A 13199-nucleotide genomic window follows, 5' to 3' on the forward strand; every position below is an offset into this window, starting at 1 on the left:
AAATATCTCATCCAAGTGCTGGCTTTGGCTTACATCGTCAAACCTATAAAAAGAGAGTCTTTTTGTTCTCTATAACTCAGCAGCTTTATATTCTGGGGGATGTTAGGGGAAAGGATGTACTGCTAGATTTGCTCCAGTAACCCTAGAGGCCAGGACCCTATGAGCGACCCTTGGAACATCACAGGGGGCATTGTAGGGAATTTAGAGGGTGGCTATATTCAACTGCTTAGAATGCTGGGACAGAAAAAAATTAAGGGGAGCCCAGCACAGGTATCCATGATGGCTTTGCCAGGTGCTCAAGGATGTCAGGCGCTGATGTGGTCCTTGGTGCTTGTATCACATTTGTCAGTTGTCTTGTTATGTAGACTTTGAGTGAGGTTTTTTAGCGATTTGCTGCTTCAAAATGTGTCTGTGGCAAGGATAATATCTTGTCTCTTTTATAAGTAAAATTATGAATTTTACATCTGAAGTCAGAACATTTTGGGAGTACCCTTCCATGTGCAACCTGTTCATCCACCTGCTCTGTATTTGGCTTGACTTTATTTGGTCTGGGTTTATGTTCAGTTACTGAGGGCCAATTTACAGAACCATGTCTATTGTAGTTTAACCACAACTAGTAGTGTGCAGTTGTCTGGCTATGTTAAATTTTATTTCTTAACTACCACTTTCCATGTTGTTTGACTTGGCCCTGCTTTGCCATGCAGGGACAAATGACTTTCGGGAAGGAAGTGATGGGGATGCTGTTCAGCATGCATGAAAGAAGCCTACGCTTAGGTTGGCCTGTTATCTGTGACAAGCTCTAGGTTAGCTCATTGGCCAATTTAGCTGCTGACTATGTATGAGAACATTTGCCACTTGAGCTGTATGAATGGTCTTCTGGCTGCAGCCATGGCAAGGATGATTTTGATGATGCTAATAAAGAGGAACACTGCAAAGCTGCAGGGCAGCCTGGGGGGGGGGAGCAACTGGTCCCAGGCTATGGTCTGAAGGCACATAAGGCCAGCTCCCTGCTGAAGCTAAGCAGGGTTAGGTCTGGTCGGTGCCTGGATGGGAGATCGCCTGGGAACCATATGTAAGCTCCCTTGGATTTTATGAAAAGAAAGGTGGGATATAAATTAATTAATAATAATAATAATAATAATAAGCTAATGGTACATCTTTATTTTATTTAGCTGAGTTTGTATGCAGCTTAATTGTAATAATTAACAAATGTATTGTGGCATAAGCAGTTGTGGAACAGAGCCCACGTTGTCTCCTAAATGGGTAAATTGGTATATATGCAGGTACAGAGGGAGCAATGGCGTAGAGGAGGCCAAGAAAATGCAGGAGGTGGCAGTAAGTGTGCCTCATCTCTTTGTAATAGCAACAGCAGAGTTGTAAGGAGAGGAGCCAGCTGAGACCATGGAGCACCATCGACACCCCCCCCACTATCCTTTTAGCTATCAATATCTGAAGTCCAGCCTGCCAGTTCCGTACCATTTGACTGAATAGCTGCTCTGGTTCTTATTTGACATCCCTGGCCTATCTGGGACTTTTTGCTTACTCCCAGACCATTTTGGGTCAGGAGCCTTCCCGGGGCAGGACACCTTTGCAACAACAGGAGTATAGGGATGGATATGAATTGAGAGCATCTAGTCACCCCCCCCATCTTCTACTCTAACTGTATCAGTTTTTAAAAAATAACATATAGAAGCATAAATGAATACAAAATGTAGTTGGGGTGGGAGTGACATCCTGCCTACCCCAGCTGCATCTTGTACTCGTTAGCACAGCTAGAATCTGGTAATTTTTGTCTACCACAAATTCCTTATGAATAGGAAAACAGCCCTTTAAGGGTGGGTTTGCATAGTCACATCTGTAATAACTGCAACTTGATTTGTAAAAATGTTACAATGGAAAGAGTTTTCTTGTCCTGCAGGCACAATGCTTGATAAGTTTTGTTTCACCTGTCAAGTGAAGTGCAAACCTTATCATTGGATTACTTCTACTTTTAATAGGTCATATGACTTAGTCCTTGTAGCAGTTGTACTGGTACTTCTCATAGGTCTCCTATCTTATATTATAGTTTTTCAGTATTCTGTATGTCTGAGGCACAAACTACATGTGATATAGTTTGCACAAAGTTGGAGTGGGGTGGTGGTGCCAACTTTTTAAGGGCAAAAGTGTGTGTATGGGATGCTAAACCCTTTGCTGACTCGCAGGATACCCGTCTGAAGCTTCTGTCATCAGAACATAAGAAGAGCCCTGCTGGATCAGGCCACTAGCCCATCAGTTTCAGTATCCTTTTCTCATACTGGCTAACTAGAAGCCTGCAAGCAGGACCTGAGCTCAAAAGCACTCTTCCCTCCTGCAGATTCCAGCAGCTGTATCTGGAAGCATACTGCCTCCAACCATGGAGGGAGAACACATCCTCTGTGAATTTGTCTAATCCTCTTTTAAAGCCATCCAAGTTGGTGGCCATCATTGCCTCTTGTGAGAGCAAATTCCATAGATAAACTATACACTGCACGAAGAAGTACTTTCTTTTGTCTATTCTGAATCTTCTAACATTCAGCTTTATTGGCTGTCCACAACTTCTAGTGTTATGAGAGTGGAAAAAACTTTTCTCTATCCACTTTCTCCGTGCCATGCATAATTTTATATACTTCTATCATGTTCCCTAAGCTGGGCTTTAGTATTGGAACTGAGTCCAGCTATGAGAAACGTAGTCATAGGAAAGGCTACAGAGTGTTAAGTCGCAAGTACAAGGAGGGATGATCTCCCTTTGCTATGTTCCCTGTTGTTTCGCACGCACGAACACACGCAGAGTTTCTACCCGTCTTTATATATAAAAACATTTATAAACTGCCCCACATACAAAATATCAGGGTAACGTACAACAAAGTTTTCGAAAGAGCTAAAATACCATTCAAAACAATACAAAATGATCATAAAAATTACTCACTTATCTTAGAAGTTTAAACCACTGAATAGGCCTATTGACATTTTTTTTTAAAGGCTGCAGGTGTTGTCTGAAGGTTGAAAGTGAGGACTCCTGCTAAATCTCTGCTGGGAGAGTATTCGACAGCATAGGACTGGTGGCACTAAATGCCCAACTTCTCACTGAAGCCAGTTGAGCTTTATAAGTGATTGGGACAGACTCGGTTTTTAAAAGCTGAGCAGTTGCATGTAATGTGAACCTTATCACAAACGTATTCCATATAGCTTCTGGTAATATTTTTTGTGCCGTTTGGCCACTAAAGGTGTTACCATGGCATGATCTCCTGTTTGTATTAAGGTCTGTGGTAGTCGCTCCTTCTGTGAGTACATGGCATCAGGGATTATTTCTAAAATAGCTAAGGGGGAACCAGTTCAGAAACGGAGGCTAAATGCATGATGTTGCACGGTGAAAGCAGATGATACATATCGGAAAGCCAATTAAACTGTCATTATTTCTAAAACTGACCACCTATGCAAATTGTCCTTAGTGAAGGAAAGTATTTTACATATGTATTGAATGTGCCAGTTTTTCTCTTTTTTATAGATGAAAATAAGGAAGCTACCTGGTTTAGAGCTTCTGGATGACAAATCACTCTTAAGAGAGTGATCAAATGAAAACAGTAACCTACAGCATTTTTGTAAATTTTAATTTTGGAAGCAGTCACACCCACATGATAGTAATGGGATGGGTGGTTCAAAGCATTAGTTGTGTAACCAGAAGCTCTTGTGACTTCCAAAATTTGATTGCTTGGAAGACTAAACAAAGTGGAGTCATTCCAGTCCTGGGTGTGTACATGTAAAACATATGTTTCTCTGGATTAAGGCAAGAATATAAATATGTGACTGACTTATGTTTGCAAAGCTTCATAAGCATATTTGAATGCATGAAGAAAACTTGGGGGCAAAGAAAAAGAATGCTTGCAGTGGTACATTAATTTGGGCCAAAATGTATCTTCATTAGTGTAGTTGTTGCCAAATGACTGACAAAACATTTTGGCAAGGAAATCAGGTGCCGGCTTCTCTTTTGGCACACAGCGGGTCTCTCCTTCTACTAGGGCAATGTTTGGGTGGAGTACTGTGAAATTACATGCAGTAATATCCTACAGTCAAAGAAATGAGAGATGTCTGGTTTATCTTGTTAATTTCATTCCATAAAGAAGTTTCTTAATGCATTGTGCAACGCATATTATTTTAGCTGGCAGCTTTCAACGTCTGTCTTAGTATCTTTTAATCTTTCTCCATTTAAATGAAGGCACAGCTTTGCTTGTAGAAAGTGGAAAAAAGGTGACTTAACAGCATTAATGCTCCCAGCCACTACACAGTGCACATGTCATTGTGTGCTCACTATTTGCTGTGCATTTGAATCTTGCCACAAAAGCACTGGAAGAGTATTTGTCAGCTTGCACATGTGATCTTTCATTACAGACCTGCACATTCATTGGTAGAAGTTGCTGCGAAGAAAACTGCTGTTTCTTGCATAATGCATTGAAATTTGCTTCCCTGCAAGACCAGTTCCAGGGGTTTAGTGCTTGAACTGGGAGTCATGGTCTGAGTGGGTGGCACTTTGTCTAGTGACCTACTTGTATCTGTGTCCATCCAAGCCATCTCCAGGCAAAAAAGGCTGTAGGAGCTGACAACACTGCCTCCTCTGATTGACAGGCAGAATAAAGCCAATTTATATCCAGACCTGGTACAAATACTAGGAACCCTTGGCCTTAACTAAACATGCCAGTGTCTTCTGCCTGTTGTTGTTCAGACTCCATCTCCAGGCTTGTAGTATCAGTCCTGAGCTCTGGAACTCTGTTCCAGGCCTGCATAAAAGTAAACCCTCCCAAGACACTATCCCAACTCCAGCAGCTAATTGAAAATACTGCTGTGAATGTTCTTGCTAAGTTTCCATTCACAGCAGTAGTTAGTTTGTAACTTCTCCTTTTTAATGCATGCCCAGTATATCTCTGGATTTTAACCTTTAACTAGTATCAAGATCTGCTGAAAAACATTTGCTAAAGACTTTATGATAACCTAAATTTAATAAAAGGGTGGGTGGTTCTGCAGCATTTCCTGATCTGAAGCGGCTTAAACTAACTTTATTAATAAGAACCTGAAGAACAATTGCACTCTACTTTCCCATGACCCTAATACAGCCTTTTAAATGGGTTCATGTAGTGGTCTGGTTTGTATGTTTGCCAAATGCTCTAGCAGGAAGGAGCTAAAATGAAGCCTTGACCTTTATGCCCTGGCAAAGTGTTTTAAAACAAACTGATTAGTTTAACAAGCGAACTTCATAACCTATGGTTTGAAGTTGGCTTGTTTGAATATTGTCTAGTTTGTTTTAAACCATGATCTCTTATTCCTACACAACAGCAAGCCAAGATTTTGTGAAAATAGAAGTAAACACTAGTTTGGCTGTCCTCCCAGCCACAAGAGAGAAGAGTGGGAGAATATGAGCCTGAGACTTTGCTTAGGAAAATAATGCCTATTTTCTATGTTGTTCAGGTTGTTTCTAACTGTTTTAATTATGTGTTTTAAAATTGTTGTAACTTACCCTGGGACCTCCGGATGAAGGGTGGGTGGTGGTGGTAGTAGTAGGTTATTTCTATCTCGTGCATATAGCACTAAGCCATAGTTTAGTGAAACAACATATATCATTTTTTCAAGAGCATCACCTCTGTCCATTTGGGTCTCACACCCATTAGCACTGATGTATTTTCAGCATGTAAGGAACCTTGATGGCAGCTTGTAATTGAGGATGATATGGAAAAATATATGGTGGGGACCAGAAACAAAGGATGTTATTGCTGTGTTGCAAGCTAAAAATCTTCTCCCTTGGAATGACATGCGCAAGTGTATGGCATAGGCTACCCCAGAAGCATCCCCCTGCTGACTGCGTCTTCTGGAGAACTTTGAAGCTTATGTTTGGGAGAAGGATATATCAGGATGGAAGGACAAATTACAATTAGCTACTCCTTTTAAGCTCCTGCTGAATGTAAAGGCTTCCTGCTTCAAAAAGACTTGTTTGTATAAATGCCTGTTTATGTACCTGGTTACACCAGCACAACTTCATTATCAACAAAGAAGTCACACCAACATGAAAATGGAGTAACTAACAGGGATTCTAGTTTGAAAAAGACATCAAATAATTGCTTGCTTAATTTCTATTCTGCTCATCAGAGTTAGAGCTTTCATGTTGCTTACTGTTTTCATTCTTGTTCTGTAATGTTTATTTAGATAGGGTGTTGCTTGATTTTTATCTCCCACTGCAGAATTGTTTACACCAAGTTAAAAAAAAGTGTGTTGGATCGTGATTCATAGCTGTTAGCGAAGAGTTTTTGCTGGCAGGGTGTCACTTGTAAAGATGTGTCTTTAGCAGAGGTTGGCGTGTCACCTGGATCCTGTTGTCAGACTGGAACTTCATAGTCTGGACTTATTTATTTGTTTAACTTTTAACACTGCTGTTACACAGTGTTTTCATGAGCATTTCCCAGAATATTTTTTAAAACAAAAATGCAGTCAACAACATAAAATGTACAGTAACATCCAAAAAATAAATGACAAGGATTAAAACTACTGTCCAGTTGAAAAGCCAGTTTTCTCATTGAAAAGCCAACATGAAAGTTAAAATAACAGGGAATTTATTTATTTATTGTTTGATTTATATCCCGCCCTTCCTCCCAGCAGGAGCCCAGGGCAGCAAACAAAAGCACGAAAAACACTTTAAAACGTCATAAAAACAGACTTTAAGATACATTAAATCAAAACTACTTTAAAAACATTTTTAAAAAGCTTTGAAGACATCTTTTTAAAAAAGTTTAAAAACACCTTTTTTAAAAAAAGTTTTAAAAACATATTAAAAAGCAATTCCAACACAGAAGCAGACTGGGATAAGGTTTCAACTTAAAAGGCTTTTTGAAAGAGGAAGGTTTTCAATAGGTGCTGAAAAGATAACAGAGATGGCACCTGTCCAATCTTTGAGGGTAGGGAGCTCCACAGGGTAGATGCCGCCACACTAAAGGTTGGTTCCTATGTTGTACAGAATGGACCTCCTGATAAGATGGTATCTGCAGGAGGCCCTCACCTGCAGAGCACTGTGATTGACTGGGTATATAAGGGATAAGACGGTCTTTCAGGTATCCTGGTCCCAAGCTGTATAGGACTTTGTACACCAAAACTAGAACCTTGAATTTGGCCCAGTAGCAAATGGGCAGCTGGTGCAATTCTTTCAGCAGCGGGGTGACATGTTGGCGATACCCTGCCCCAGTGAGTTTCGTAAATAGGGCAGTGCTGTGGAGGCTATATTATATTATATGCCACCTGAGGGTCTCATCTTCCAGTACTATCTTGTGTTGTATTTTGGATACTTTCTTCGTAGGGTTTTCGTGGTAAGAGGTATTCAGAGGTGGTTTACCATTGCCTTCCTGTGAGTTTGAATGCATCTTAGTCTGGTGTCTCAGCTTTGACCATTCCGCCATGGGTGCCCCTGCTAGGAGTCTAGCCTCTTGTTCTAGACTCCTGACAGCATTGCTATCAGCTTCTTTGACACTCTCAGACCCCCTTACCACATTAAGGTGTGCATCCTAGACAGGGTGGTGGTGGGGGTGATGGTAATGTTTAATTAACAAATGGTCAGGAGGGGGGTGGGGGAAGGTGAAGACACTGTGTCTCCCTCACTACCCTTTCATACTGCAGAGAGCATGTAGGAGGGTCCAGTCCTTCTGGGTGCTTCTTAAGTGCCTTCTCAGTGGGGAACATGCTTCTGAAGCAGCGAGCTGTAACCTGTGGGATTGAACCCTCTTGTGAAGGAGCATCCTGAAGCCAGCAGGACTGAGTCTTCCACTTACCAGCTGGTGAGCGGAGCGTTAAATCCTGCTCAGTGTCACTGTGTGTGTTCCCCTCTAGGTATGGGTGCATGCAGTCAAAGGGCAGCGCTGGGCTATTTCAAAGCCTGGCAAACAGCCCTCCATTGCTCTTTGCAGAGGCTGCCTATCCTTGATCCAGTCTTCTCAATCCTCCTGGGCAGTACTAAAGGATATGTTGTTGGTGGCATTAAAAGCTGATGAATTCTAGGAAGATCAGCAAGAGCACTGTCCTCCTCTTATCTCCTGGCAAAAGTAATCAGAATGACCATCAGATAGTTTCTGTTCCCAAATGAGATCTGAAACCAGATTGAAATGGATCTAAATATTCAAAAAAAATTCACCACATCTTATCTGTTTGCTCCAAAAGTATATGAAAGACTTGTGAGCAACTCTCTCGATCCAAATAATCCAGGGAAATTAGGAGTGGCTATATTATGGTAACCTTAAAAGGTGTAGAAACACACCTCAATGGGGTGGTAATGATAAACTAATGCCCTTATGTTGCATTTTGCTGCATGCAAACTTCTTAAATGTGTTTGTTCTGAATTGTTAGGATGGGAAAGTATTTGAAAGCCTTTACTTTTGTTAAAATGTCACATTTACAAAATAAGTATTATTGACTATAATATTAAATACTGTGTATATCTGTCTAATCAACAGATAGTTTTTTAAAAACGTGAATGGCCTTGGCCCACCTCTCACGGATATCAAAATCTGGTGTGGAAGAACAGATATTATGAGCACAAGTGGCTTGTTGAACCATTCCAAGAACCTTGTCCACATCGTTTAGTTTTTAATACCTGCAAGTCATCCAAGCAAAAGCAATGAGATAGAAGCAGGGATGCCCCAGTCCACAAAAGAGTCCAAGCTGGATCAGATGTGAAAGATTGTATCAGTAGAGTTCTTGGCATATATCTCATTGGATTACAAATCATCAGTGTAATCTTTGGGCCCCAGTACCTAAAGGGACACCTCTTTCCATACATAACTACCAGTGCTGTTAGATAATCGCTGGAGGCTCTTCTTCAAGTGCCCTCTCATAATAAGTCCTAAGTAGGGTTGCCAGGTTCAGGGCCTGAGACTGATCCTGTATCTTTAGGAGAAGAGAAAGTCAGCCAAGTGCAGGTGTTCTTGAAACCCTGTAATGGGAAAAACCACAAGGTGGAATTCTCCCTTCCTCCTGCACAACTTGTAAAGATACAGAAGACCTCTTGGAAGCCGGACCTGGCAACGAAGAGGTCTTCTGTATCTTTAAAAGTTGTGCAGGGGGAAGGGAGAATTCCACCTTGTGGTTTTTCCCATTACAGTGTTGCAAGAACACCTGCACTTGGCTGACTCTCTCTTCTCCTAAAGATACAGGATCATTCTGAAGCCCTGAACCTGGCAACCCTAGTCCTAAGGAAAGGGTATTCTCAGTGAAGGCCTCTGTCTGTGTGATGCTCTCCTTACAGAGCATTCCTTCAGGAACAAATGTTCTTTTTTTCCCTCCCATGCCTTTTAACACCATTTAACATCTTTCAATATATTTAATATCCTGAAAAATACATCTTTATGTAATAATTTCAACAATGGCCTTGCAGCTTCACACAGTCAGATTATCAAGGATTATTTTGTTGTTGATATGTCCAACACATTGTTCAAGTGTGAAGCTAGTAGCAATATGTTGCATGATCCTCTTTATTATTACTAATGTTTTCTTTCTCTTAAAGTGAAAATTTAATTATTTTTAATATATCTTGCTCTTCTGTTAGAAGTATCCACTGGTGATTAAACTCTTCTCATTATTCTCAAGATTTCTGTGCAGTAAGCTGCATTAAGAAGCTATTTTGCTTATTCACAGCAATGCAGAATCCTATACTCATAATTGTGGGTGACAGTGAGGCACTGGTGTATGCCTAAACTGTAAGGCTTATCCATGCTTCTTTGGAGAAGATACTGTTCAGCTGAAGATTCTAGCAACAATAAAACTTTTCATAATTAAAGAGGTTTTGGGATACTTTTCTACATAAGAACAATGCACAGAGTTTTAGTCTGATGCTGCTGCACCTACATTTTATTGAGGAGTTAATCAGGAAGATGTCGAGGAATGGTTAATGCAGTGAGATGTTTTGCTGCATGTTTAACTTACTGAGTCAGGAATAACTATGTAGATTATTCAAAGGGTTGAACTTACAACTCTGCCTCCACAGTATGTTATAGAGTATATTACATTTGAACAGAGGGAAATTAATTGCTTAAAAGAGGCTAGGAAGATGGTGGGAATACATATAATCATTTATCAAGTTCTGCAGTATTAGTGAACATTATAAATCTTAAGTTATACAAATTGTATTTATTCTTTGAGCTTCACGCATTCATCATTTTCCTTTTTAAAAACAAGTCTCTCATCCATACAATTGCCCTGTAGTCTCTCATCCATACAATTTCCAGCAGTGGTATTCACTTTATGCCCTCTTGTTATATCCTTCTGATTTAAATGGAAGGCGATAGCTATCCTGCCAACATAATGGACAACAGCAATGCTCAGTTCTTAGGAAAAATACTCCAGTTACATGACCATTAATAGCTGAATGATTAATGCAGTGTGTCTTGCAGAGGAAACTTTTTGACTACTGGATATCCTCTTACAATTGGCATGTTAGTAGCTGGCAGCATAGGAGCTATACTGTATTGCATGGGGTGAGAAGACTCCTAATATGAACAGGTCTGAATCGGAGCTGAGTAAATAATAATAATAATAATAAATTTTATTTCTAGGCCACCTATCTGGCCGCACAAGCGGCCACTCTAGGCCGCGTACAGGATAAAGTAAAATACAACATACAAACTACATAAAAACCCAAGAACTACAATATAAAACAAAACCGAACCCACCCATAGCTAAAACCAATGGCACCCAAAAGAAAAAACAAACAAAAACAAAAAACAAAACAAAAGACAAAAAATGGATTTGTAGGAAGACGTAGTTCTATAGAGCTTTGTTTTCTGATACCAGGGTGCAGAATCTTGCATTTTGGAACAAATGGGATAAATGTGGATACTGAAATGGGACATGAAGTTCTTAAGTATTTGCCATTGATCCCATTCAGAGCTAAATGATCTTACAATTGGAAGCAACTGCCATCTCAAATGTGACGTTGTGCGGACTAACAACTTCCTTGTGAATCCTAAACCATGCTGCATATTTTCCCTTGCATTAACAGTTAGGGCAACCATCCTGTTTAGCTGATGTGATAATGTGTCACAGAGCACTAGAATTCACAGAGATAAGATCCTTACCCTTTGGGGGTAAGACATTAGAAAGAGAAAAAACGCTGCTTTGATGGATGGTTTTCATTCAGGCCGAAAGGCCTAGGTTAGACATAATGAATAAATAATGGTTTTGCATTATGTGCACGAGCCTCAGGCACTTTCATTCTCTGACATTGTGACAATGAGTTTGGAAGCTGTTGCTTCTGATTTAAATTAACAACAGTTTCATGTTACGTTTGAACCTTGAACTGGGGGTAATCTTTTAGTATAGTTTATGGTAATAAGCCAGCTTCATAAAAAATGATTTACAGCTGTTTCTGTAAATGAGGAGTGGCCAGCCTTTTTTCTGGCTGATGGCTGCATTGACATATGGTTAATCCTCTAAAGGCTGCATGTCAAAGCCCCTCGCTGGATTGTAGTGGTGAGTGGGCTTGTGTGTTCCAATGAACTCTGTGAGCAATGCTGTTGCGAGTCATGTACTCCCAGCAGGGTCACCCATGGCGGTAAGGTCAAGGGAGAAGAACCAGACAAAGAACGATCCAAGAAAGTCTTCAACAGCAGAACAGGCGGAGGATAACAATGTGTACTTTACAACGGCTGTGAAGGCGGGTGAAGGCTGCAGCAGGTAAAAGACTTCCAATTGTCATTGGATCCATGCCATTGGATCAAAGCCTTTTTCTGTCAAGATTGTGTGTTGATCGTCGTGCACCGATCTCCCCACATAAAACAAATTCATGCACAGGCGTCTTTCAACCAAACCAAACCAAAAGTCCCATGGCGGTTGGCGAATGGTGACGGGGGCAGGACTGTGAAATCCGGAAGCCCCTGGTTATGGACCGGCACATGGGCAGTGGATACAAACTCAGTCGTCCTGGCTCAAGGACTGAGGCAGTTGAGCAGCTATATCCATGACTGAGCGGTCCTATTCAGGACCCACTCTGCTCACCTCGTATGGGGACGGGGCTGAAAAGGTGCCCTAAACATAGTCTGCCTCATCTCTCTCCCTGACTGGATTACCGCATCCAGTGCGGCCACCACTTAGCGGTTGAAAAGACAATTGAATTTTGGAACATGGGATATACGGACATTGTTGGACAATACAGATAGTGAATGCCCTGAATGCAGGACTGCCATCATCGTGAGGGAGTTGAGACATTTTAATATTGACATAGCAGCACTCCAAGAAACACGAAGAACAGGAGAATGACAACTGAAGGAAAAAAAAGGAGGTTATACCTTTTTCTAGAAAGGACTGCCTGAACAAGAACGATGAATACATGGGGTAGGCTTGCTATTAAAAATCATCTTGTGAAGCTCTTGTCAGAAGTTCCTATTGGCATTAATGAACGACTCTCAACTCTCTGGTTAAAACTTGCCAAAAACCAGCAGGCAACTATTCTAAGTGCTTATGCACCAACATTAGATGCTGATGAAGACGTCAAGGAAAATTTTTATACCCAGCTGGACGTCATCTTATCAGAGATACCTAAGGAGGATAAAATTATCCTCTTGGGTGACTTCAATGCAAGAGTTGGGCGTGATTTTGATTTATGGCCAGAAACCATTGGGAAAGAAGGAGTTGGCAATAGCAACCTGAATGGAATTTTACTTCTGACTAATGTGCAGAGCATAATCTTATTATAAACACACTGTTTCGTCAGAAAAATAAATTTAAAACATCATGGAAGCACCCTCGGTCAAAACACTGGCATCTCCTGGATTATGTAATTGTCCGTGCCAGAGATCATCGTGATGTACTCCTCACTAGGGCCATGACGAGTGCTGATGACTGCTGGACAGATCACCGATTAATTCAATCCACTATAGCCATTAATATTGTTCCTCAACATAGGCTCCAAGGAAGAAAACCAAGGCGTAAAATGAACATCCATGCCCTTCAAGATCCTATTAAGCGAGCCTGCTTTCAAACAACTCTCAAGAAACATGTACTGATGGAACTTCCTGAAAATGTCGAGGAACACTGGATTAAACTGAAGACTTCTATTATTGCAGCATGTGAACAAACTATTGGATACCAAACTAAGAAACATTAGGATTAGTTTGATAAGAATGATAGTGAGATTGAACATATGATTGACAAGAAAAGGAAAG

The 13199-nt window shown here is 40.8% G+C and overlaps 1 protein-coding gene across 5 annotated transcripts in view; it reads left to right on the forward strand.

Annotated features, from left to right (window-relative positions):
- Positions 1-13199, forward strand: part of LDLRAD3 (low density lipoprotein receptor class A domain containing 3) — a 207977-nt gene that overhangs the window by 14493 nt on the left and 180285 nt on the right. The window lies entirely within an intron of this gene.

Source organism: Rhineura floridana, chromosome 2, assembly GCF_030035675.1.
Source record: "Rhineura floridana isolate rRhiFlo1 chromosome 2, rRhiFlo1.hap2, whole genome shotgun sequence".
NCBI lineage: Eukaryota > Metazoa > Chordata > Lepidosauria > Squamata > Rhineuridae > Rhineura > Rhineura floridana.